The sequence below is a fragment of the Helianthus annuus genome, chromosome 12 (genome assembly GCF_002127325.2).
Source record: "Helianthus annuus cultivar XRQ/B chromosome 12, HanXRQr2.0-SUNRISE, whole genome shotgun sequence".
Taxonomy (NCBI): Eukaryota; Viridiplantae; Streptophyta; class Magnoliopsida; order Asterales; family Asteraceae; genus Helianthus; species Helianthus annuus.
The window spans coordinates 33,007,543-33,033,949 of NC_035444.2; the positions used below are offsets into that span (position 1 = coordinate 33,007,543).

Genomic DNA, 26,407 nt, shown 5'->3' on the forward strand with positions numbered 1-26,407 from the left:
GAGAAATTACAAACTGCAGGGGGCCAAATGTGTCAACATGTTTAAAGTATACATCTGAGTGATCTTTTGGGCAAACCCGAAGCTTTGTAATGATTAATTATACTCACTAGAATGTGTGATAAAAATTTCACAAAGTTTCGATAAAGTATGAGAAAGTTATGACAATATTCGTATACGAGGGGTTAAAAGCGTCAACGTTGAAATCTAAGGCTTTTCGGGTGATCACAAAGTTAATCAAGGACTTAACAAAGTTTGGTTGTGCCTTGAGGTCCTTAGAAATCATTTTTGAAGGTTAAAAGTGCAATATGGAAGCTTAAAACCACTTTAAAAAGGACCAGGGGCCAAAATGTAAATTCTGAAACTTGTTGACCTGATCAGCTACATGGTGGCGCTACGCCACCAACATCCTCTTCTGCCGTCGCGTAGCGCGACGGCCTTAGCTGGTTAGATTTCATGGACAGCTGCAAGTTCAGCAGGTTAAACCGACTTAGAAGCCTTGTATTCAATACCTGGGGCTTGTTTGATGGTATATTGAGGCCTAGGGACACTTGTAATGATCTGGAATCAATCCTAGACTTGTTTGGCATGATCAAATTGCATTTAGAAACCTATATAAGGGCCATGAATTTGGGTTCTTCATTGCTCATTCACTTGTAAACTTCACAACTCACTTCTTGGAGGTTCCTGGAGCTCAAGACTCATTCCTAGTGATCATTAGTCGTGCTTAGGACTATTGTAAGTGTATTTAACCTTTCTTAATTCAGTTTAGCTTAGTTATTTAGCGTAACGTCAAACCGTCGTAATTAAGATTTGACTTCGTCATTAATCTTAATCCCTTCAGTCAAAATTCAAATTGAAAGTACCTATGAGTTGGTAATTATGTGGGCAATAAACCCTTAAAAGGGTATTCTCTGATTCCCACTATAACTAGGTCAATTGTCGAGTCAAACTTGATTATAAAAAGTCAACAGGAAGCCTATTTTCAAATAAATGCATAATTAGCAATGTAAAGGCTATGCAACCTGTTTTATCATTAATATAACTTGGTAATTAATGTAAGAACATGTCTAAACATGTTTAACTCGACAATTTTCAGTTTAGGCTCGGTTCGGGACCGAAAGTCGCATAGTTTGACTTATGCTTTGACTTTCAGTTCTGACCCGTTTGAGCATGGTTTAGGAATGCCTTAGAGCTTTAATAGGACCAAGTTACCTATAAGTATAACCCTCTTATACAACTTGGTTCATTAGTTATCCGATTCATATGCATATTTCCGTTAAATGCCTAAATGTTGACTATTATGCCCATATGACCTTAAAACATGAATTTTGAAAATGTAAAAGAGTAGAAACCTTAGGTACTGATTTATAAACTTATACTTAGAATTTGACATCAATTTGAGGTCTAGATTAAGAGTTACGCTCAATAGCGTAATTAGAAAGCTTTTTAGTAATTAAATGGCGTAATTAGCATATAGCCTATCTAGGCCCAATTTTTGATACCAAACTTTTTACCCACTGATATAAAATAATATTTTGGGATTCTTGGAGATTTTTATTTATTTTTAGGTTGATCATAACCTAGAGCTCTAAGCTTAATTCGGTAGTTGTCGGTTTTGCCCTTTTAGGCTATAAAATGAGTTTTACCAAACCTTTTGACCCCAAACCTTTTTCTACTGATCTAATATGATAAATAAGTTGTTTTGAGCCTTCTGGAATAATAAAAATATCAGCTTTCCTTTGAAAACCCAGAAATGGCTCCAAATCGCCTTTTTAAGCGTTTTTAACGCATAGTATGTATTAAAACCATTTTAGACATATAAGACTTGATACCTACTGATGTTTTAAGTAAATTTTTATACTTTAGAAATAAGCAAAAGTTTTAAACTCAGATTTCCAGATTTGACCTTTAAACCTTAAGTGAAATTACCAAAATGCCCCTTCGGTGCATAATATGGTTAGAAGTGATAAATTTCACATATAGGTTATACCCTACTGATATAACTTAGTAAATTAAGTATTTTTACTGACTGCATCAGACCCGAAACTCAGATTTATATTTAAACTCTTTTATAACCCTTAAAATGACCAAAATGCCCTTACGGGGCATAATTTGAGTTTAAATTCATATGGGGCCTAATAGAAGATGTCTTACTGATGTCACAACATATTTAAGGCATATTAACTTAGGAAACTTGTATATGACTCTATGGTTACTCGTTTCGCACTTTTCGCGTTCGGATCGGCTTGTGTAACTAGTTTGCATATATTAGCCGAAACGGGTCAAACCATATCGTTTTTGTTTCAAAAACCAGAATGTGTTTAGTTTTCCCATATTAAACAAGTATCCAAGCTTGTCGGGTCAAAACCACATTCTAAACCGGTCTTCGCTTTATCATGCGTTTGAACCGTGTCTTCCTTTTGAAAACTAACCGGTCTAAGTCTAAGCTTAATTAAAGACCCGTTAGGATTCTAATAGGTTATTAAAAACCGTCGTTCCAGATTAGGAGCCCAGTAAAAGCTATGTGCACTTGCTGTATTTGATTTATACTTTGCTTAGGTAAATACTCTTAACTTATTTTCCCTATACGGGCTTGGGATACGGTACTATAAAAGTACCGCTTGGTCGGGTGTGTAGTCATTTAAATCATATTGTGATTAATGTATTTACATGACCCGTTTAATATGTATTATTTGGTGTATGGCCTTTGGGGGCTAAATGACCATGTCCCGGATATACTTGGCATCATTCAAAGAAATGGCCACGACCTAAGCACGGGGTGTAGGCGTACACCTGACAGATGCATTATGTAAAAACTGGTATCCCACTTAAAGGAATCGACCTTGTGGGCATTATACCTGTGGCGTGTCAGTTAACTTAAGTCCGGCCTTACAACCGACCCTAATGGACGGCAAATGAGTAAAACTGTATACAAGATTATTTTGAATAATTGTCCCAAGTTATAAAAATATTTTTGCCGAAGTGCATTCAAATCAATTTTCAAACTCTTTTCAAAATGAGTCAGTTAAGTTGTATTTACCAGTGTAAACTGACGTATTTTCCAAAAAGGTTGAGTGCAGGTACTAGACGAAATAGGCTGGCTACTCCAGGCATCATTACTCAAGTCTCGCAAGCTTTAGATGTCAAAGTCTGTTGAACAGTTTTCCTTTTTATTTGATCCGCCTGTGGATCTGTTTCGACTGTTTTGTGATACTTAAACATTACAATTTATTCAGTTGAAATAAATCTATCTTTTGCTTCCGCTGTGCATTTATTATTTGTGTTGTTTGACTTTGATGATATCAACTACGTCACGATACTCTCCACCGGGCCCACCGGTGATACGTGGAAAATAGGGGTGTGATACCTGCACGTTACATCTGGAATGTTTAACCCTCTGTTGCTCAAAGTTGTTGTCGTCGGTATTTTGTCCTCCATTGCCCTCCACACGAACATTAAGCTTTTATTTGTAGTCCACCGGTTCCACTCAAAGTCATAAGCAGGAGCATTCACATCAAGTTGTCTACTTAAAGCCATTCTCACAGTTTTTGTATTGATCTCCTGATGTTCATAATTATTCCAATACCATACATCACAATTCGTTAATATTACTTGTTGTTGCAAAAGAACATATAAACTTTGTATTTCACTAAGTTCGGTTCCCGAATTTGGAATCCTTTCCCACGGCCAGTCCCATATTATCCCACCATTGATTGCCCGATAACACTCACTTACCAATGCCTTTTTTTCTGGTTGTAAGCTGATACAAATTAGGGAATTGCGTTTTAAGTGAGTTTTGGCCAAGCCAAATGTCAGCCCAGAACATTGTATTATTTCCCATCCCCACCTTGCTTCTTAAACTTGCAGCGATGTCAATACTACTCTTTAAGAAATCCTTTCCTATTTCACCAATATTTTTTCATACTCCGGGCAGTGATTTTTTTGTCGGTATCAATTCCTCCTTTCTTTGACTAGTGTGGATCGACTTTATCACATTTACCCATAAGTTTTCTGGCTCCATTTTCAGTCTCCACCACCATTTGGCCAACAAAGCCAAGTTCATGTCTCTAATGCTTCCTATACCGAGTCCTCCAAAGTCCTTTGTTGCTACTATCTTTTCCCATTTCACCCATCTTATCTTGTTGTTTGTATTGTTTCCACCCCATAAGAACTTTCTACGAATTCCTTCCAGTATCTTCAATACCCCAACAGGACACTTATATAAAGATAAATAATAATTGGGTAGGCTCCCGAGCACTGTTTTCACTAATACAACCCTACCAGCGAATGACAGGTTCTTTGCTTTGATAGTCTTTTATTAAACATGTCGATAACTTCTTTCCAATTCGCTATTTTGATCATGTTTGCACCCACCTTCAACCCTAGATATAAAAATGGGGACTTTCCAGCTTTACAGTTAAATACCGATGCCTTGCCTTTTACTTCCTCCTCCTCTATTACAGTTAAATACCCTTTGGATATGTACCCTACATCGATGACGTGTCATAGGCATAGGGTCACCAACCCTAAATCAAAACATATGGCATGTTTGGCTAAGCTTTTTAAAAAGTCAAAATAATGTTTGGGTAATTAAAAAGAACTTTTTAAAACAAATTTTTGTATAGAAGGAAAAGCTAGTTTTGAAAAGCTAGTATTTTGTGACTTTTTGGAACTTCTTATAATTTTTCAAAACACAATTACATAACTACCCCTTGCCCTAAGCTAATCCACTCATAAGCTAATCCAAACACTTTTAAAAAAAAACAACTTATTAACTTATTGTCTTTTCTCACCTCATAAGTTAATCCAAACACTTTTTTGAAAAGTTATAAGTCAATAAGTATTTTTAACAAAAAGTCATTTCTAAGTTAAATAAGCTTAACTAAACAAGCCCATAGTCACTTTACACAGGCTCGTGCTCTATTTCTCTCTAAAAACAGGAAGGGTGAGCTCATTGGCCTTTTTGACATGTGGCGACTTCTTTTATCAGCGACCATCCACCGGCTACCTTTTAAGCTCTGATTTGACAAAATTTCGGCTACTTCTCGCATCAGGTTTGTTACACTCAAAATTTCTTCACTTAAATTTTGTTCAAAAGCTTCAACCTTTAAATTTGTTTTCCCTTCTCGCACCAGGTTTGTTTCACTCAAATTTCTGACAACCCATTTTCCCCTGTCATTGCTCTATTACTATTGCACTCAAATCAGGCGACCCCTTTATAAACCTCTGCACAAAATTCTTGGGACCCTTCTCACACCAAGTTTTGTGTTAATTTATAATTTCTAATTCATTTATTATAATGTTGAAGACATGTCATCGCCATAGATTAAATATTTTTAGTTTTTTTTTATGGCAACAAACCTCTTACGAAAGGGGCGCCTATAACAATGACATCTATGCCGACGACTCCTGTCACCTATAGCTTCAAATTTATGCCGACGAAGCCTGGTGCAACAACATGTCGTCGGCAAAGCATATAACGACCACATGTCATCGCTATTGCCCTTTTTTCATCATTGTTATAGGTCTTTTTCCTTGTGACATGGAATAACCGTATGTACGACAATGATCACGTCAAATTAAATTTTAGATAATAAATGCTTGAATTTTTTTTTTGAACGGCCAACGAATCCTCCAAACGGGCTACTGGCGAAATTCACCGCATCGGGATACACCTGCCTCCGAACCGGGGAAAACCCTCACCTAGGGCCGAAGCCCGTGAACACTCGCTCGAAGGCATGACAGTGTAGTGAGATAAAACCCGCTCAGTTTAAGACTGGCCGATATGTAAGACAATGATCAAAGTGTAATTAGTGTGAATGGAATATTTTAACATGTAAATTTTAGGAATTTATTCAAAGACGATACAATCATGTTTCTTTGTCATTAAGGGAGGAAAAATTTAAATGCACTGGAATTTATAGATTTTTTTTTTCTTTTCCATTTTAAATTTTCACAGATGTGCAAATTATCAAGTGGATGTATTGGTTGAGTAGTGACCCTACTGTATGGTACGATAAAAAAAAAACATTATTTCGCAACTCAGGGCATTGCATCGATCTTTGTATTAGTTCTGTTACTGTACTTCTTTTACAACCGGTGCATCTGTGTGTTCTTAGTGCATTATTTGTTCTTACTTTAGGTCTACCTTATAATGGACTTGACACTACATGTGCCACATGGCCTATTATATAGTAACGCATCTACAGTATATAAGATACCTCTATTTAAGTCCAATATACTTGGAAATAAATTTTGTTGGACCTTACATTTTCAAGCGCCACATTCATGTTTCGTGTAGATAGAATTCATAAGTTTATTCTTGTGAAAGCCTATCTATTACTTGGAAACCATACAAATATTACATGTTATTAAAGGTTCATTTTTTATTCTTGTGTTTCTTCGTTGGCTAGGATTCACCAATAAGAATTACCGAGAACTATAAAACTACAAGACGTAGGTCTTATGCCACGCTAAGATCACAACATTCACCGTAAGAAATACTTCAATCATGTACATTGATTTTCGTGGCACGAAAATGTGCATTGTGCTATTGTGCACACTAATAAGTGAGTAAAATTAAGTTGTTCTCATATATAAGTGCACAACTAAAACCATGTAGATTAAAGCCTTATACAACTCATGGGTACAGACACCTAAACGAAAAGTCATTTGATAGCATTAGCACAAAAAATGAAGTACAAACACGTACCTTATTGAAGTGATCAATCAACGCTAAACTTATGTCTCCACGTACCATGTATAACTAGAGTCCCTGGATCTAATTTCTCTAATTTGGTTCGCTTTGTCCTTCACAAATAACCCATGTTTCTCTTGAGGGTATATATATATATATATATATATATATATATATATATATATATATATATATATATATATATATATATATATATAAGGTCAGGATTTAGAGAAAACGGTGAAAAGTGTAAGAAAACGGTGAGAACACCTATGGATCGTCCGATCAAAACAATCTATGGACTAGATTGGCACGGTGGCGTTTTCGTAAATAACACGAATTCTATTAAGTGGACGCGCTTCATTAAGGGTAAAAAGGTCTTTACACTTCTATACCAAAACGCCAAACTAATGAATAAACCGCCATTACGTGCCAAAACACATCGCTATATAAACAAAACATCTCAGACATAACCCCCCCCCCCCTCCCCCGAACCTGAAACGCCATATTTTCTACTATATATCATTCATCTTACAAACGCCAAAATCCCCAAAACATCAAACACACCTACTCAAAAAATGTCATATTTTACTATATACCAATCATCTTAGAAAACGCCAAAACACTCAAACATCAAAGATTCCAAAAAAAATCGACGTTTCTTTCAAATACAATATTTCCTCAGTAAAACGCCAAAAATGGCAAATATCGTTTCTTGTATATTCAATATTGTTCTACGCGAAATTTTGGAGAATGCATTCTTCCCTGAGGTGTTGTGACTCGAATAACATTTTACTGCATGAGATGGACAAATCATAAACAAAAAGATGCTGGTGTCAGACTTATGTCATTTTTTTGTGTTTTGTTATTGATGAATATTATAATGGCATGAAGAGACGAATGATACTGGTTAGTAGTTTGAAGATACATATTCAAACAAAAAACTCATGTCAATTTGTCTTTCCAAACGGCCACAAAAACACGAGCATTACAAAGCCAAACCGCCAAGGAACATGTTTCAAAGAAGAAAGAGACTGATGACAGTGAAGATTTGGAAGATGAATTGTTTCTATTTTTATTTTTTTAATTTTCTTTTTCTGTTGTTTGTTATGTATTTTTCAATTTAGAATAAAAAAATACATTATATTAATAAAATGCCAAAAAAGTCATAATGATTGTGAAACGCCGTAATGCAGTAAAACGCCAAAAACTCCCAAACTATAATAAAAATAATTTGGAGAAGTATAATAAAAAGCTAAAAATGGAAAAAAAGCCAAAAACTACTTAAAGCCAATAAAAAAAGTGAACCTTGGAAGATGGAACGTCTATGACCCTAAAAAAACTCATAAAAATCTGAACAAAAACAGTAAAAATACACACAGTAACTGAAAAGACGGCTACTTTATTAATGTCATTTATTATAAATAAAATCTCGCCTAAACTACGCGCCAAAAACATCCTATAAGAGAGACGCCTCTGCACAATCAACTGATCACAAACCAAAAACAACACCATGTTTCCTAGAAACCATTCACTTTAAAACGCCAAAAAAATAGTTAAAAAAGCCACAGATGCGAAACCTCGTTTCTTCTATATTGAGTATTGTTCTGAATGAAGTTTCACTGAATGGATTCTTCTCTGAGGTGGGTATCTCTATAAATTTTTGCTGAATGAGATGGACAAATATTCATGAAAAAGAGACTGATGACATTGATATGTCATCATGTCACTTTGTTCTTGATAGATATATTGATGGCATGAAGGGATCAATACATTCGAGCAGACGTTGATCTTCAACATGTCACCAAACAAGTATATATCAAACCGCAATATAGGATGCCACAAAAAATAAGCATCTTCTAAAGACGGGCGTTATGTAGGAAAATAAGGATCTACATAAGTTATTCAAAAACAGGTTCAAAACGCCAAAAAGGTTAAAGTGGAAGAGGCTGATGACAGTGAAGATTTGAATGAGAAATTAGATTATAATTTTTAATTTTTTTTCATTTTCTATTGTTTGTTATCTAATTCTCTATTGTTTATTATCTAAATCTCTACTAATAAAAAAATTGAGTATAAAACGCCAAAAACTACAAAGACCAAAACGCCTGATAGTGTTAAAACTGTGAGAACGGATGCTAGCAAAGCACGATGTTGTTATATAAAACGCCAAACACAGTATTACTGGAAAAAGCAACACTAGTTGACAGATGATAATGAACAAAACAGTAATTGCAAAACGACATAATTATATTAAACGAAACAGTAAAATGAAGAGACGGTAACATTATTGCCAAACATTTATTATATTAAAAGTCACTACATGGAAAATTGAATTTATTCATTTTTTCAAAACGCCATAATTGCCTGTCACATTATAGGCCTGTATCCTACATGGCACAACACTTGATAGAAAAAAAAATAAACATCAAGAAAATTACTCATGTTTTTTACACTATAGGTCTGCGTCATGATCTAAAAACAATAAAAATGCCAAACTTACTTAAAACGCCAAAATATTTACTATGATCCTGATCTAAAAACAATAAAAACGTCGCGTATTTGTTAAACGCCAAAAAATGGAAAGGTGATGTGACACGCGTTTAAAAAAAGAAATATGAAAGGACAAAAAAGCCTCTCTGCCCTTCTTTATGTCGCGTGACACGTGTTGGGCCAGAATGCGTTCTCACCGTTCTCACACTTTTGGGCGTTTTCTCCTGATCCCGTTCCTATATATATATATATATATATATATATATATATATATATATATATATATATATATATAGGGTAAGGATAGTGTAAAAAGGGCCTAAAGTGTGAGAAGTGTATTATAACACTATATATAATATTATATAACACCATATAAACACTGTATAACAATATATAACACCATATAATACCACATAACACTATGTAACACTATATAACATTATATAACAAATATAACACTATACATCTATCATAGACATGCTATCAGACAACCTATAGTGTTATATTTGTTATATAATGATATATAGTGTTACATGTTATATGGCATTATATGGTGTTACATATTGTTATACGGTGTTTATATGGTGTTATATAGTATTATATATAGTGTTATAATACACTTCTCACACTTTGAGCACTTTTTACAGGATCCTCTACCTATATATATATATATATATATATATATATATATATATATATATATATATATAGGGGAAGGTTCATTTGAGAAGAAAAATTAATTGAGAAGAAAAAGAACAAAGGGTAATTTTGTAAAACATTAAATAGTTTTTCACTTATCTCATTTATTATCATTTTTGACTAATTAATTAGTCATAAAGACTATTATCCTCCACACTAACTTTTTTTGCCTACACACATCAAAAAGTTGTCCTGCATATTTCGAAATTCATCCTACACGTTGAAATTTATCTTACACAAGTCGTAATTTATCCTACACAACTTCTAATTTATCCTACACTTTAAATTATTTTATTTAATTTTTTTAAAATATATATATTTTGAAAATAAGTTACAAAAAATTTAATGTATTAGCTATTAATTAGAAAGACTACAAATTAATGACCTATGTAGATTTACCAATGTACCATTATAGTAACATTAAATACTTATATTAAATGAAGTAAAATAAAGCATTCTTATTGGTTGAAATTTGTTCTTTTTTCTTCTTACAAAAAATTTCTTCTCATTTGAACTCTCCACTATCTATACAACCTAATAAAAGCCTTAATTAGGGGACACATGTCCACCTCCTAGGGCCTCTAAATCTCATTTTCCCGCCAAAAACTTCATTCTCCTCATTTCCATTGAATAACCCGACACGGGATCCACTTACTTTATTCGGGTCCTCATTTTCGGTCCATATTAAACCCTAATCATTCTTCTCTCATACTCTTCGAACATCGTTCTTCTTCAGCAGCTCTAGGGTTTCTTCATCCTTCAATCCAGCGATTAGGGTTTTCATCATTCTTTTCCAATCAAACAATCCAAGATCCAAGTAATCAACGCTCTGCTCTTTACGGATCTTCATAGATCTTCATATCAACGCTCGAATTCAAGGTTAGATTATCAATGTTTTCGATTAAATATACTGATTTTATCATTCCAATTTCTAAATCTATGTTTTCATTGTTAACTGATTTTGATATTCAATCGTTTTATGCTAGGGTTTCTTGCTATTCGATCTATTTACTACTCTTACACATCAATGTCGTCTCCATCAATGTAGGATTCTGATATTAAGAGAATATTCATATCTTTTTCTACGTAATAGATTTTGTCTTTCTATAGTCAAAATAATTGACCGATAGTTTCATATTTAGGGTTTTGAACATTGATGTTGTTTGAGATGATTTTGTTTTTAGATTTATTTTCCAGATCTAACTACTAGGGTTTCATACGATTTGGTGGTCTGGTGTTGAGCTTATGATGATGATGATGATATTTTCGAGTCAATCTTTTTTTATAACTGAATTAATAGATGACAAATACTCGATATATTAGTTATACACATCTTATTTTCATCAATTATTTTGTCATTATAGATCTGTTTCTATTGCATGTTTGTTAAGATGATTAAATTTTCAATTTTATTTAGGGATCTTGAGAGTTTTTGCGCTTAATTGATGATGATGAGCTTATGATGATGATGATGATGACGCCGTCACCAACGATGACACTAAGGTATGATAAGATATTACGTATATGGTTTTTTCTTTAATTTTTGTATTTGATATAGTCTTTAATTTAATACTTACAGAGAATAACATTTGCAAGGGGTTGGATTTGCATAAGGTACTTTTCAATATCGTATTTTTTTCCTTAAATAATCATGGTGGGTGTTGGTTTAGATTATATTAAATTTACTTTTAAGCAAGTGCTAAGTAATTATATGGTTTTAATCTTTTTAGGAAGCCGAAGATTTTATTAAAAAGTTTAATCATATAAGCAAGAGAAAACAATCAACAATTTATTAAAAGTCTGGTGAAGAAACCATTTTCTTTGTAGGTTTGATTGACAATGAAATCTGGGAAGGGTCAAATTTTCTATCTCTCCTTGGGTCTCTATAAAGGTTGAAATCTGGGAAGGGTCAACTTTACTAAAATAGATGTAGAGGTTTGTTTCTACTGTAAAGTTTATAATGTCTTATATTTAACTAGCCTTGCAATATGATCTTATAATTTTCGACTGTCATGAAAAACAGACCGTTTTTGTCACCAAACTAAGAATCAAAATACAGTTGACAACACTTTTCCTACGCTTATATCTTGATTTTGATATGGTGCAGGAAGAACTGAATGATTCGACCAATACAGAATGGGTAAGAGCAAATAGTGAATCTCCAAAATTTTGAATCAAGTACTATCAGATCTGATTTGTCCTCACCACATGTTCAATAGGAATGCTGCTCACCAACTGTATTTTATTTGGATTTTAAAAATTGGTATGAATTTCATATCTACTTCAGACTTAATAAGCATGAATAATATATTCATTTTAGTTAGATTTGTTGATTTCGTGGATGAAAGTGAATTAAACTCTATAAATGATACATACCTGATGTCATATTACTTTTTTTGCATTTGGCAGGGTGTTAGGCCTTTCTTTGTTCAAATTTTAGATAAGAACTATATGCAAGGAACATCAGATTTGAAAGAACAGAAATCAAAGAATGATTTTTTTAATTATTAAGTAAACTTAATTGAAGTTTCTTCACTATTTAAAGGTGTGTCGGGACTTGAGAAATATTATAATTTTAATTTATAGGTTCAGCTTTTTATTTAATTCCAGGTTGTTTTCGATTGTTAGGCTGTGCTAGTTAAGGAGTACGAGTTTGATGAAAAGAATATGACCAATGTGCAGCCTCATTAGGTATGTCCTTGATTAGTTGTTGTAGCATAATTATAGTAGTTTTTTGTTAATAGTTTTTTGATGCAGCAAAATTGGTTGGCACTAATTATTACTTGAACAAATCGACTGAAGATGCAAGCATATCATACTTTTTAGCCAACAAAGTTAAACAAACATAAATTTAAAGAGATTGGATTTTCAATAAGCATTTTAAACAAAAGGTACATCTGATTTGGTTGGCAAAATACTTATTTTGTATACCAAAATCATTTTTACACTTCATTGTGGCTCTTGATTAAATGCATTTCCACTAAACGCTTCGTAACAAACTTATAATTGGATTGTTGCTGATGGTTTTTTTTATCTTTTGTTATTTATGATCGTTTTATATGTTGTTAATATGTTGAGCTGGCCACATAAGTCATAACTTTCCCAAAATGCATAAAAGTGTAAAACCTCCCTAACCGTCGAAAAAGACCATATAATATATTAACTTTGCTTCTTGACAGGTTAAAGTTCCAGACAAATTGCAATTGCATAAATAATTAATGGAATGTAAGGCGATGAAATAACCTGCTTGCAATAGACTCAAGAGATTTAGAAAGATTAATTGAAGGTTAATTACCACCAATCTCTTCCGAGTAAGCTTATCGATCTTATCATCAGGGTTGAAAAAGAAAACTGGCTACCAAAGGGTCATGTATTGGTATCACATCTGGTGCATCTACTCCCAACAAGGTACATATTATTTAGAAATTAGGATCTTTAATTTCAAATTTGTCGATTTTTAGAACATATAATGTCTCTAGATATGTGGTTTTCATTCATTGAAATTTCACTCTGTGTAGGCTGTTGAAGATGTTTCTATGAGGGTGTTTGAGATCAGATGCGAAGAATCACTTTAGGTCACATAGGTTAGTGGTTTATTTAACAAGATAATCAAATACCATACCTAAGTTCATCTGCTGAACCATATATGGCATATTATTAAGTTGTGGTTCCTCTTTATGTTGTAACAAAGATGGTAAAAAGTGTCCACTTGCCGTAACCATTTGAAAACAAAAGATGCAATATAGTTCTCTTTTTTTTAATACTCTTTAAGGCCGAAAATATGGTTCATAGACTAGAAATGTTAAGATCTTACGAAAAATCAAATACCAAATTACCTCTAGCTATCCAGTGCAACAGCCACTGGGGGTGCTGCTATCGTAGCCACCACCACAGGGCATATCAGCATCGCCGTAAAAAGTAGCCACAAAGACAACCGATGACACTTTCCTCCATGTTTGAATACACTTCATGTTCTTATCCAACTTTGTCTTCTTGGCCTGTAACTTTTCAAGCATCACCATTTGTTTTCTATAAACCGAATAGAAAATTTTTATAAAATTCTTCAGTAAACGGGTCACCCCGCATCATTAAAACTCTTCAAATCTTTAAGACTTTTCTCATACCTGTTCTTTACACCTTCGTCTTCATCAAAATGTTGTAAAGCTACAAGAATCAACGATTGGCTGCCTCAAACTCGTTAAAAACATTTATCCAACGTGGAACAGATATCTACGATTTGTAGGCTATTCTCAAATCAGTCTTCCACCAATTCAAACAGAGAAGAGCATAAACTGAGCTCTTAGATCATACATTGATAGCCATAAACAGGTTAATTTTGTTACTTGGTGATATTAACAAATCTATACTTGATTTGATTTTGATCAAAGGATGGTTTGATGCTTAGCATTAAGTATGAATTCAGACCTTAACTTTTGTTTTCAATTGTATGGAACATGATATGAAAAGTTGCTGATTTTGGGTTGGCAAATTTCTTCCGCAGAGAAAATTAGGTAGGAGAAAGATTAAAATCATTTGGATCGAAAACACGACAAATTAACAGGTGACATTTTGTTACAAAGGAATATTAAAGCATTTAAACAAGTCGGCGGAATATATGTGGTGACTGATGATCATGATAATGATGAAAACATGGTTAAAAGAAATAAAAAAAGGTGAGCCTATTCTCAATGATGGTCAGTTTCAGATCTTAACATCACACAATCTCCGGCCGGTAAGCGTTTTACCATTACGTTTTGTTAGATAGATAATTCGTTTTTTATAATTACATCAGTTAACTTTTGAATGGTTAAAAATTAAAAGGTTTGATGTAGTTGTACAAATAACGAATGGTTGATCTAAGAGCTCAGTTTATGATTTATGATTCTGGAACCAAACAAAGACAGGTACGCAACATGTCTCTTAACAACTTGCAAGACTAATTTAGTTTGAATTAAATTAAATTTTACCTTTAGGTTGACTAATTGTTTTGCACCACCTATGAATTATAAAACTTTTATTGTATCATTTTAAATTATAAGTTTACTTTACCCATTTTTAATGGTTGTCAGGGTATGTGAGTCTCATGTGATGATACTGGAAAATCAGTCATGTCGCCCAAGATGATGGCCCGGGTCAAGCTTCAAGGTACACACAAAGTGACCTTAGCACAAACTTTAGACACAATGAGAGTAGAGTAGTGCATCAGGTATATTTAATGACCAAAAGATCCATTTAGACAATGAGTTTTTGAAGCATGAAATCGGCATTTGGTAGTTTTGCTTGAGAAAAAAATGCATATGGGATAATCATTTTATTATTCTGTTGCATTGTTGATGATTACTAAAATATATTTTTTTCATATACTTTGTTCTCTTTCATACTGGTACAGTGGCCAAAAGACTTATCTTGGTAGGGGTATTAGACTTATTCAATTCAATTCAAAGTTATATTTATATAATGTGGACTCTATTTGTTTTTTTCATTTTAATATTGTTTCCAAATCTGTAGACTTTCTGTTTGCAAATTTCAAATGTAAGAGGTACTTTCATAACAAGTTGAAGCCTTCAAAGCTTACATGGACTGATATGTAGCGAAAGCAGCACAACAAGGTGTGAGATGTTTGCTGAGCTAAATGTTTTATAATATGATAACTGTTAGAATTCGTATGATTTTGTCATAAACAGAACTACTCACTTGAAAAAAAATATGATACTTACAATGTATTAATATTGTTATATCGAATACTAAGTACAAAATTAAATTTAAAGACACTAAATCATGATATGCATCCATAGGATCTTTCTTTTTCAAGAAAGTCGAACTGAAAGAACAAAACCAACCGTTTTTTACTTCTATTATTATTACTACATTTTCCATATTTTTCTCTTGCTTTTTTCCCTAAAACACCGTGTTGTGAGTTGTATCAATTTTTATCGAAGTAGTTTTGACCCGAACCAAAATTACCATTTAAAAAAAAATGACCCATTCGAATCCGAACCCATTATAATGTGTCACCATGCCTGGCCCGACCTGCATGTCTTACCATGTATGGAAGGACTCGTGATATGCATCCATATGATCTTTTTTTTCTTCATGAAATTGGGTACGATTGTGTTTCTACAGTATCTCTTTTAAAGCATTCATGGGTTTTGAACTATCATTATTAAATCTACGTGTGTTCTACATTTATACAAATCTATAACCGATGTGAAATCAATTTACCATTTGCCGGACTACATGCCAAATACCTCGCTACATCAGCAACCGGTCAACTACTTCTTCAAGGTGCCAGTTACATAAGTTTTTGTTACCATGTTTTAATTTACTAAAAACATTTTTATTACAAGTTGTTTTGTTATAATGAAGACTTCGAGAAGTTGCACCTGTCCCTGTCCGACCATTTGGTGTGTAGTCTAGGGGATGAAACTAAAGCGTGGTCTTGGGTTGATCAGTTTCAAGGTAATTTTTTTTTTCATAAAATAAAAAACGTATCATTTCTCAACACCGCGAAATTCGCGGGTATTAGCACTAGTATATATATATATATATATATATAGGGTAAGGATAGTGTAAAAAGGGCCTAAAGTGTGAGAAGTGTAAGAAGTGTATTATAACACTATATATAATACTATATAACACCATATAAACACCGTATAACAATATGTAACACCATATAATACCATATAACACTATGTAACACTATGTATCATTATATAACAAATATAACACTATACATCTATCATAGACATGCTATCAGACAACCTATAGTGTTATATTTGTTATATAATGATATATAGTGTTACATAGTGTTATATGGTATTATATGGTGTTACATATTGTTATACGGTGTTTATATGGTGTTATATAGTATTATATATAGTGTTATAATACACTTCTCACACTTTTTACACTTTGAGCACTTTTTACAGGATCCTCTACCTATATATATATATATATATATATATATATATATAGGGTAGGGTTCAGCGAGAACCGCAAGAACCAATGTGAACATAACAAAATAAACCCACTACACCATAAAAAACCCTAAATAAATCTAACCCCCCACCCCCACCCAAGCTAAATGCTAAAAACTAAACCCCCAAAAAACCTAAAAAAATCTTAAAAACACACAAATTTTTTTTTAATATTTTTATTGAAAAATCGCTACTTTTAGTAGTAAAAAAATAATATTTTTAGCAACTAATACCAGCGAATTTTCCTTAAAAATATTTAAAAAAAAATTGTGTGTATTTAGTTTTTTTAGGTATTTTTGGTTGTGTTCACATTGGTTCTCGCGGTTCTCGCTATATATATATATATATATATATATATATATATATATATATATATACTAGTCGTTTACCCGCGCGATGCGGCGGGAAACATATCACTTAGGTTGGTAAGTTTAAGGCTATGTACGGGGCGGTTCGGTTTTGCGCCATATCACTTCATTGGCGATGCGGCGGGAAACATATCACTTAGGTTGGTAAGTTTAGGGCTATGTACCACCATCTTTTGACAAGTAGACAAGTAGTAATTCCTTTAAAGACCTTTTCGTTGCGGCTCATCCATATTCTCTAACATGTTAGCGTAAACACACTGCTTCGCTTAGTCTTCTCTTTTTTTTTTAATTTCAATTTTTTTAGTCTTCTCTTTGCTTTGGTAATTCTCTACTTCGCTACATATTCCAGCAGATCTTTGATATTCTCGAACCAGACCATAATCGAGATTTGAAGCCAAACACAAACCCGCAACCCAGCAGCTCTCGCCACAACACACGAATGGTCGGGTCGGGTAAGATTGGTTATCTAAAAAATGAAACTTAAATAAATTGTGCGTACATATGACTGGAAATGGTCAGGTTGCACCAAGCCGACTCGAACTTTTGTTTTTCGAACGTTTGAAGAATAAGTCAAACTACTTGTTCCATAAGATGAAGTACAATACACGACATGATTAAACGAAACTTCCAAAGACTTTTTAGCAGCCGATTTAACAACCCAAATACACAACCGACCCAATTTGGTAAACCAGAACACCAAGTAGGAGTGTTCAGGATTCGTTTCGAATTCGAAAAATTCGAAATTCGTTTAAATTCGATTCGATTATCAAGAATTCGTTTCGATTATAAGAATTCGAATTCGAATTCGATTCAATTCGAGTCAAGTAAATCGAATACGAATCGAATACGAATTTATAATTTCAAATTCGATTCGATTCGAAATTCGAATAAAAATTATACATTTTTATTTATTATTTTTATATAATACATATGTAACTTTTATTAAGCTATACTATAAATTATTTTCAAAAAAATTTCCAAGTATTAAAATTACCCATTACCAAACCCACTACATGACTCATAAGTAAAAACCTAAGGAACAAATCTATCAATAGATTTCTAACCATAAAAATATTAACTTGTAATGTGGAGTGATTATTCCCGACTTCTCGTTTTAAATTTCAAACTCGTGGTACTTTATTTGAAACTTTTTAATGTGATATCGTGCTTTATGGTTGTTTTAAAATTTATGTTTTATTTTGATAGTTTTTTACATGTTTTAAAGAATCTGAATTAAATCGAATTTATTCAAATTCGAAATTTTAATCGAATACGAATTGCGTTTTAAAGAATCCGAATTAAATCGAATTTATTCAAATTCGAAATTTAACCCATAACCAAACCGGACCAAACCAAACATCCATGCATACCCCTACAGTCAAAACCATCTGATTAATTAACAATCTACCTGTTTCAAAGCGATTGGAAATGTAATCTTCTCTGAAGATTCAGTGGAATCAACAATTTCTTTGCACATTCTCTCCATGATCTACACACTGCGGCACACGCAACAACAATTTTTCGCGCGGGCCATGTACTTTCACTCGCTTCTAATCTCTTTATCACATCACTTAACAGTTCAGACAGGAGATTTGCCCAACCACTACAAGATTCAAAAAAAAAAATGTGCTTTAGTTAGGTTTAAGAATTCCTGCACATAAAACCAACAACAAAAATCTAATAATATCGAAGCTGCTCTATACAATTGATCATTTGTACCTTGTATCTTAGAAGGATAAATGTCTTGTTGTGTGCAAGATTCAAAACGTACACCAATGAAACAAAATAATTGGTTTGATTCTTTTTCATGTTTAGTTTTTGAAAGTGACCAGCTTGATTTGTGCTATCAACAAGATAAGCAATTCTCCTAAAGAACATATGAACCCTAGTAGCAATCGCAATTGCCCGATTTAACCATGTGCGCAATTTTTATGTTATGAAGAACAAAGGATAGGATACCTGGGCAAGACTGGCCTTGCGAGCTGCTACATTACCAGCGTTCTTTGCTTCAATGAAACTAACTTTGTTATTGATTATGAGCAGAGTGATAATACCCACAAAAGACTGCCAATCAGGCGGCTTTCCCTACAACATTTTGAATTCAATCAAGGTTTTACAGAGGAGAAAACAGTAATTTTAATAAAATCATGTATTAAATTAGGGTTCTTATTTTTTACTCCTCAATTTGCAATGTCAATCGCCATAATAGCAGCAGCTTCCATAACCCATGATAATGTGTTCCACATAAATCCTAAATACTTCAAGAATTTGCTCTCCTAAACACAACCACATCATAAGTTCATCAAAATTTAAATACAACCGAGAACAAACATTAACATAATAACAATATTCACCATGAAAACACAGACAACGACAAGTTTTTAACAAAATAAAAAATGATAAAGTGGCCTAAACCCTAGCTTCGTCAGATAAATGACACAAAGTTAAGGATCAAGACTTAATTGATATTGATTTACTAAGAAAATCAAATATAGGTATAGACTTTTACCTGATTCACCAGACCAGAAAAATGAAAAGTCGGTTTCACGGCCGCCGGAACCCTAACAGCTGCCATCATCGTTCTCTCTCTCCTCTTGTCCTCTTTTCTCTCTCTAACTCCAGATGTATCTTTCTATCTCTCTCTCTCTTCTGTGTTCTGAAGAAAGAAATGGGATGATCAATGATAAACCACCAAAAGAGAAATTGAAGCATAAGATCACAGATAGTTGAAATCACCACCATCTTCACCAGATGCGACGGCTAGGGATCCATCTTCAACTATCTTAGGGAAGGTGTCCAGATCCTCGGGAACAATAGATCCAGATCCAGATCTAAAATCTTAATCTTTGAGTAAGAGAGAGAGAACGAAAAGGAAAGGGGCGGTCAGATCCATCTTTGATTTGTGTTTTCTCTCTCCCTCTGATTATCTTTCACAATGAACAAGGTTTTCAAAATGAATGGTCCAGATTATAATCCATGTATAAAAATGAACGGTAGAGATTGTGATCCGTGTGAAGTGTATTATTGTACTAAAAGGCTTGAGTGAAGTAAGGGTATAAGTGGAAAGTGATGTTTTATGGTGCTTAAAAGACTTGTACATCATGCTTTAAGGGTGTTTTAAGGAAATTTAAATGACCTTAAGAAATCCTTTGGATATGCTTATTAATATAGTATAGATATATATATAGACGTGTAAATTTGACTTGCATATATTCTGAACTAAGTTAAACATCCGGCACAAAAAATTAGTTGGATAACCTTTTTTAAGCTTGTAACTGAATAAAAAGTATATCTAATACACGTTAGAACATCTTATCAGCTACATCCATATCTTTTAGTTATGTTTCCCTAAGCCCCATCTTTGTGTTTCAACATTCATGACAATATAGACATCCATCTCAACAATGTATAACTGGAACTAGATGTAGCTTTGAGACGGCTTATAGCTGATCAGTCAACAACGTTTTTGTCATAACTTTTCTTTTCATGGTGATCTAGTGTGAGGTTTGGCTAGTTACTAGGGGACTTGTGTGTAAAATTAAGAGTAATGAAAGAGACCTTGTGAGGCATCTTAACGAACATTTTTTTAAACGACTAACTCACACATCTCGTAAACATATTTATAAATCTACATTAATGTTCGCTATAGGATCAGAACCTCAATGGCTCACTTAATCAACCACTTAATTGACAGTAACACCTTTACAAAGCAATTGGTATCGTTAGGCTACATTTCCTTTTTTTTCTTAGGAATAAGAAAAAAAGTATATCTACTTATTTTAAAGACCATATAAGAGAGGTGTCAATATTGTTAATTTACCTCAATGCTTTACCTCATAGCTTACGTTTGCATGTTACAAACCCAATTACGTAAATAACCTTCCGCATCAGTTACGTGATGATTTTATGTCTTCTTGTTGCATTGCGATTTAACTTGTTGGAATGTATTCGTATTTTTAAAAGAATTTCGGGATGTAAAACTAATTCATCGTTTATTCAAGTCTACGAGATAAGCAAAACATGATAATTATTAAACTCCTTGAAAAAAAGGAAAATCGATCATCTTTGTTTTTGTTTTTGTATTTTATCATCTTTTCTCAACAATGACGTGACTTCTTAATACAATGCCAAAACCAATTAATACATATAGCATCATTTATATATAGCACCTAAACATTGGACCACCCGTAGTGGTCTATGAGTAGGGCTTTTTTTTTTTTTTTTTTCCCAAACACGCCTCAAAATGTTCTAACCACCGCCCCCATAGGCGTTATCTTCTAATTTTTGGGTTGGGCGTTTTGGTTAAAACGCCGGTTGATGGTGTGATTTTCGAAATGTTATTGTTGAGCAATCGTATAAAAAATTAATTTTCAATTTTAATTAATTTTTCACCTATTTAAACCTCAACTCAACCCATTTTTATACACTCTTCTCTCTTTTTAACCATTGTATGTTTTTAATACTTTTAAATGTGTTGTCTTTGTTTTTTAGTACGTATTTTAATTAGTGTTAATGTATTTTTTTAGTTAATGAAATATTATTTATTTTAATTTTCTTTAAAAAAAGAAATTAAAAATAAATAATGGGGTAATGATTGAATGAGACATTATACCAATACACCACTTTTAAACTTCACCTCCCATAATGCCCGTTATGTCACGTGTTTGTTTATGCCCAAGGGAGGGGCATTATGATATTGCCCCAGTACACATGGTCTTAGAAGCTAAAAGTAACCATGGATAAGGTTGTTTATGAGCTGAAGCGAGTCGAGTCAGGGTAAGCTTGGGCTTGGCTTGATTATAAACCGAATTGGTTCGGCTTGGCTCAGATTTGAAACCGAATTGAAAATCGTAGTTCGAGCTCGACTTGGTTTTTAACCAACCTAGCTAGTTTCGGTTAGGCTTGAATTTAAAAAGAAATTTTAATGCATCATTTTCAAAATTCAATAGTATAAAATATCATTCCATAGTTTAAAAAGACATATTCAGAATAAATTCAACCTATTATATTACAAACTCTATGTAACATTTCATATTTTTCTAAAGAAATAATTACACCGTTAGTCCTTTTGGTTTCTTCCAAATTTCAATGTCGGGTACTAGTAGTTTTTTTATTACAAAATCAGGTATTAACATTCTAATTTGTCACAATGTTGAGTACTAAAGTCAAACTTTGTCACAATGTTGAGTACTAAGGACAAACCTTGTTAACTTTTTTTGTTAAGTCTTACTAAAATGACTAAGATGCCCTTTATTAATTAAATTTTTAGTCATTTCGTAAAACTTAGAAACCGTAGGGACTATATGTGTTAATTAACCAAACTTGTTAAATCAAACAAAAAGAAAGCCCGACTTTCAGGGGGTCTTCTCCGGCAATGTCATCGAACTCCGGCCATATCAGATCCGTAAAAATTATCCATTTAACTTATTTTTTTCGTTAATGTTTATCTCCATCATAATCAAAACTAACAACTCGTTTGTGTCACGTATAAACTGCAAATTTTGCTTATCCACTAACCCGTTTAACTCCGAAACTCCCATTATCCTCTCGATCTGTTATATTTTCAATTCGAGTATAAATACATGACTCTTGAACCGATGCGACCTCATTCCCACATAATTTTACAACCAATTTCGTCTCTACAACTGATTGGAGCTGCGTCGGCATATCGGAACTCCGGCGATGCAATTCTTGTACATAATATCGCAAACCGGTACGAATATTACGTGTTATTTGTTCGTTTTATCATACGAAACCAAAGCCCCATATTTCTTTCAACTTACAAAATTGTTATATTCCTAAATCTCAAATTTGTTTTAGTTGTTTTTATAAATCTTAACTTGGTTTATTATTTGGATTAAGTTAAAAAGTTTATTTTACTAGCATATTATTTATTTTACTAGCATATTATTATTTGGTTTATTATTTGGATTAAGTTAAAAAGTTTATTTTACTAAAATGACTAAACTTCATATCCATTTAATTTTATAAAAAAATATAAATAAAATAGGAAACATTACTTTAAATGATTTTAGTCAAATATAGAGTTAATTGCCATTTTAGTCCCTGAGGTTTGTCTAATTTTGCCATTTTAGTCCAAATAGTTTTTTTCGCCTTTGGGTCCCTGATTTTTCCCTTTTGTTGCTATTTTGATCACATACCCTAACTCAGTCTGAAAATCTGGTTATAACCAGGGGTATTTTTGGCATTTACAAAAAAGGTTTCTAAATTGCCATTTTCATCCAAAACCATTTTTATAATTTTTTTTCTTTTAATCATTTATATAAGATTTATATATATATATATATATTGTTTTCTTAGAAGAAAAAGATAGTCAGACAACTCATCTCTCACTCTCTCCCGTCTCTCTCTCTCATCCACCATAACAATCACCATTATGCACCACTGCCACCGTCGTTCACCACCACTCACCACCACCACCATCCCCACGTTTCACAACCCATCTCTCTCTCTCATGTCTCCATCTCTCTCTCTCTCTCTCTCTCTCTCTCTCAATATTCACCGTCACCAACATCAGACATTACCCCCATCAACTCCACCAAACGCCGCCATCATATCTTGCCACACCCCTCGCCACAGCCTACCCACCAGTAACCCACCACCATCACCAACACCTGGTAACATGGTTTCGATCCAGATGTAGATAATTAAGCACATCGTTGTCAGTTGGAATGAGAACAAATTAGGGTTCATTTGTAAGGGGCTTTCTTCTATGGTTAGTGGGTTGAGGGTTGATGGTGATCCGAAACAGGGGGTGTGGAAATTGGGTTCGATACAGAAGATGGGGGTTAGTGTTTCGCAGATGGATTGTGGAAGGTGAACAATGTTGGGTTTTGATTGTGGGGAACAACGGTGGGTTTTAGTTAGGGTTTTGATTTGGGGATGGCGGCGGTGGTTAAGGATGGTGAAGGCGAGTAGGCGACGGTGTTGGTTCCGGTGGTTGAGGATGTGGTGGAGACGCTGATTGAGGTTGTGTTGGTGGTCTGATATGGCGACCATGGTTGAGGTGGTGTTGGTGTCAGTGGTTTATGGTGGTGGAAGGTAGTGATGCTGGCGGTTGTGGAAGATGGTGATACCGGCGGTGGTGGAAGGTGGTTATGGCGGCACTGGTGGAAAGTGTGAAATTATTTATCAGTGTAAACCCAAATATATATATAAATTATTAAGCATTATATTTTTATCTTTTAGAGTTAATTACACAAATGGGTCCTGTGGTTTATACATAATTTCGCTTTTGGGTACTAACTTCTTTTTTAACAGGTTTAGGTTCTATGGTTTCAATTTTGTAACACCTTTGGGTACTAACACCAAAATTAGTTAATTAATGACTAAAATACCCTTGTATTTTTTTAAGTTTATCAATGTAACACATTTGGGTACTAACACCTAATTTTATTTAAGTTTAAATCAATTTTACAAAATCTATTTATTTTTTTATTTTCATTATTTTATTATATATCTTAATTAACATAAACTCTATTTATTTTTTTTATTTTCATATTTTTATTAAATTTCTTATTTAACATAAAATCTACTTGTTGCACCAGTATTTTTTTAAATATATTTTTTAAATAAAATCTACTAGCTATATAGTTTTACGTAAATTAAATTTTCGTTTTCAATTTTGGATTGAAATGATTGATAATAATAAATATCTTTCATGTAAAAAGATTTAAGCCTTTTTTAACTCGTTTTTTTGTTCATTTACATTTTACTATTTTAGAAATATATTTAATTTACATAAAACTATATAGCTAGGTATTTTAGATAAAACAAAAAAATTTAAACCTTTTTTTAACTCTTTTTGTTTTCTAAAATAGATATTTAATTTACATAAAACTATATAGCTAGTAGATTTTATTGGTGCAACTAGTAGATTTTATATAAATTAAATATCTTTCTAAAATTGTAAAATGTAAATAAACAAAAAAAGAGTTAAAAATGGCTTAATTTTTTTTACATGAAAGATATTTATTATTATTATTATTATTATTATTATTATTATTATTATTATTATTATTATTATTATTATTATTATTATTATTATTATTATTATTATCAATCATATATATCCAAAATTCAAAACGAGTAAGGTTTACATTATTTAAAACTAGTAAGAAATTTAATTTACATAAAACTATATAGCTAGTAGATTTTATTTAAAAAATCTATTTAAAAAAATATTGGTGTAACAAGTAGATTTTATGTTAAATAAGAAATTTAATAAAAATATGAAAATAAAAAAAATAAATAGACTTTATGTTAATTAAGAGATATAATAAAAAGATGAAAATAAAAAAATAAATAGATTTTGTAAAATTGATTTAAACTTAAATAAAATTAGGTGTTAGTACCCAAATGTGTTACATTGATAAACTTAAAAAAATGCAAGGGTATTTTAGTCATTAATTAACTAATTTTGGTGTTAGTACCCAAATGTGTTACAAAATTGAAACCATAGAACCTAAATTTGTTAAAATAAAAAGTTAGTACCCAAAGGTGAAATTAGGTATAAACCACAGGACCCATTTGTGTAATTAACTCTATCTTTTATATAATAGCTAGTAGTAAGACCTGTGTGAACGCACGGGTAGGTTTAATAACGATCGAAATCAAATACTAAAAAACAAATTATAATATATCATTTAAATTGTTTGCGTTTAGTTACATATTTTTATTAAACAATGTTAAAGACAGTATGTGTTAGGACATAAAAAATTCATTACTATGTTACGAAAAAATTATTAGTTCAGGTTTGATATAGAAATAAGCTAAGTAATTGATAATATGTTGTCTAAAATGAAAGCATGACCTAATTTTATGTTGTCTAATAATTAAAACATGACCTTAATTTTTTTGACACATTGTTAGTGTACAATTCAGTAAAGGCCCAATGTTATTGTACAATTCAGCATGACCTAGTTAAATGGACTATTCAATTTGGGGTTTAAATAACCAAATGTTATTAAACAATTCAATAAAGGCCCATATATTTGATCCAATTAATCTTAAGAATGGGTCACAGTTTCAAGGCCCATTAGAATCCTTATATGAAATACGGTGATAGCCCTAAATCCTAATCGGTCATTTACATCTTTGTAATTCAAATTGTGACAACGAAACGACAGGGACTCTTCAAGATCTTTGTGACA

General features: G+C 32.6%; 1 long non-coding RNA gene across 1 annotated transcript; it reads right to left on the reverse strand.

Moving 5' to 3' along the window:
• Positions 1-18,616: 18,616 nt before the first annotated feature.
• LOC110896582 lies at positions 18,617-20,112 on the reverse strand. Its single transcript, XR_002568009.2, has 4 exons — positions 19,744-20,112; positions 19,412-19,510; positions 19,194-19,319; positions 18,617-18,837 (listed from the first exon to the last, which is right to left on the reverse strand). It is a non-coding gene; the product is annotated as an uncharacterized LOC110896582 (long non-coding RNA).
• Between the last annotated feature and the right edge of the window lie 6,295 nt (positions 20,113-26,407).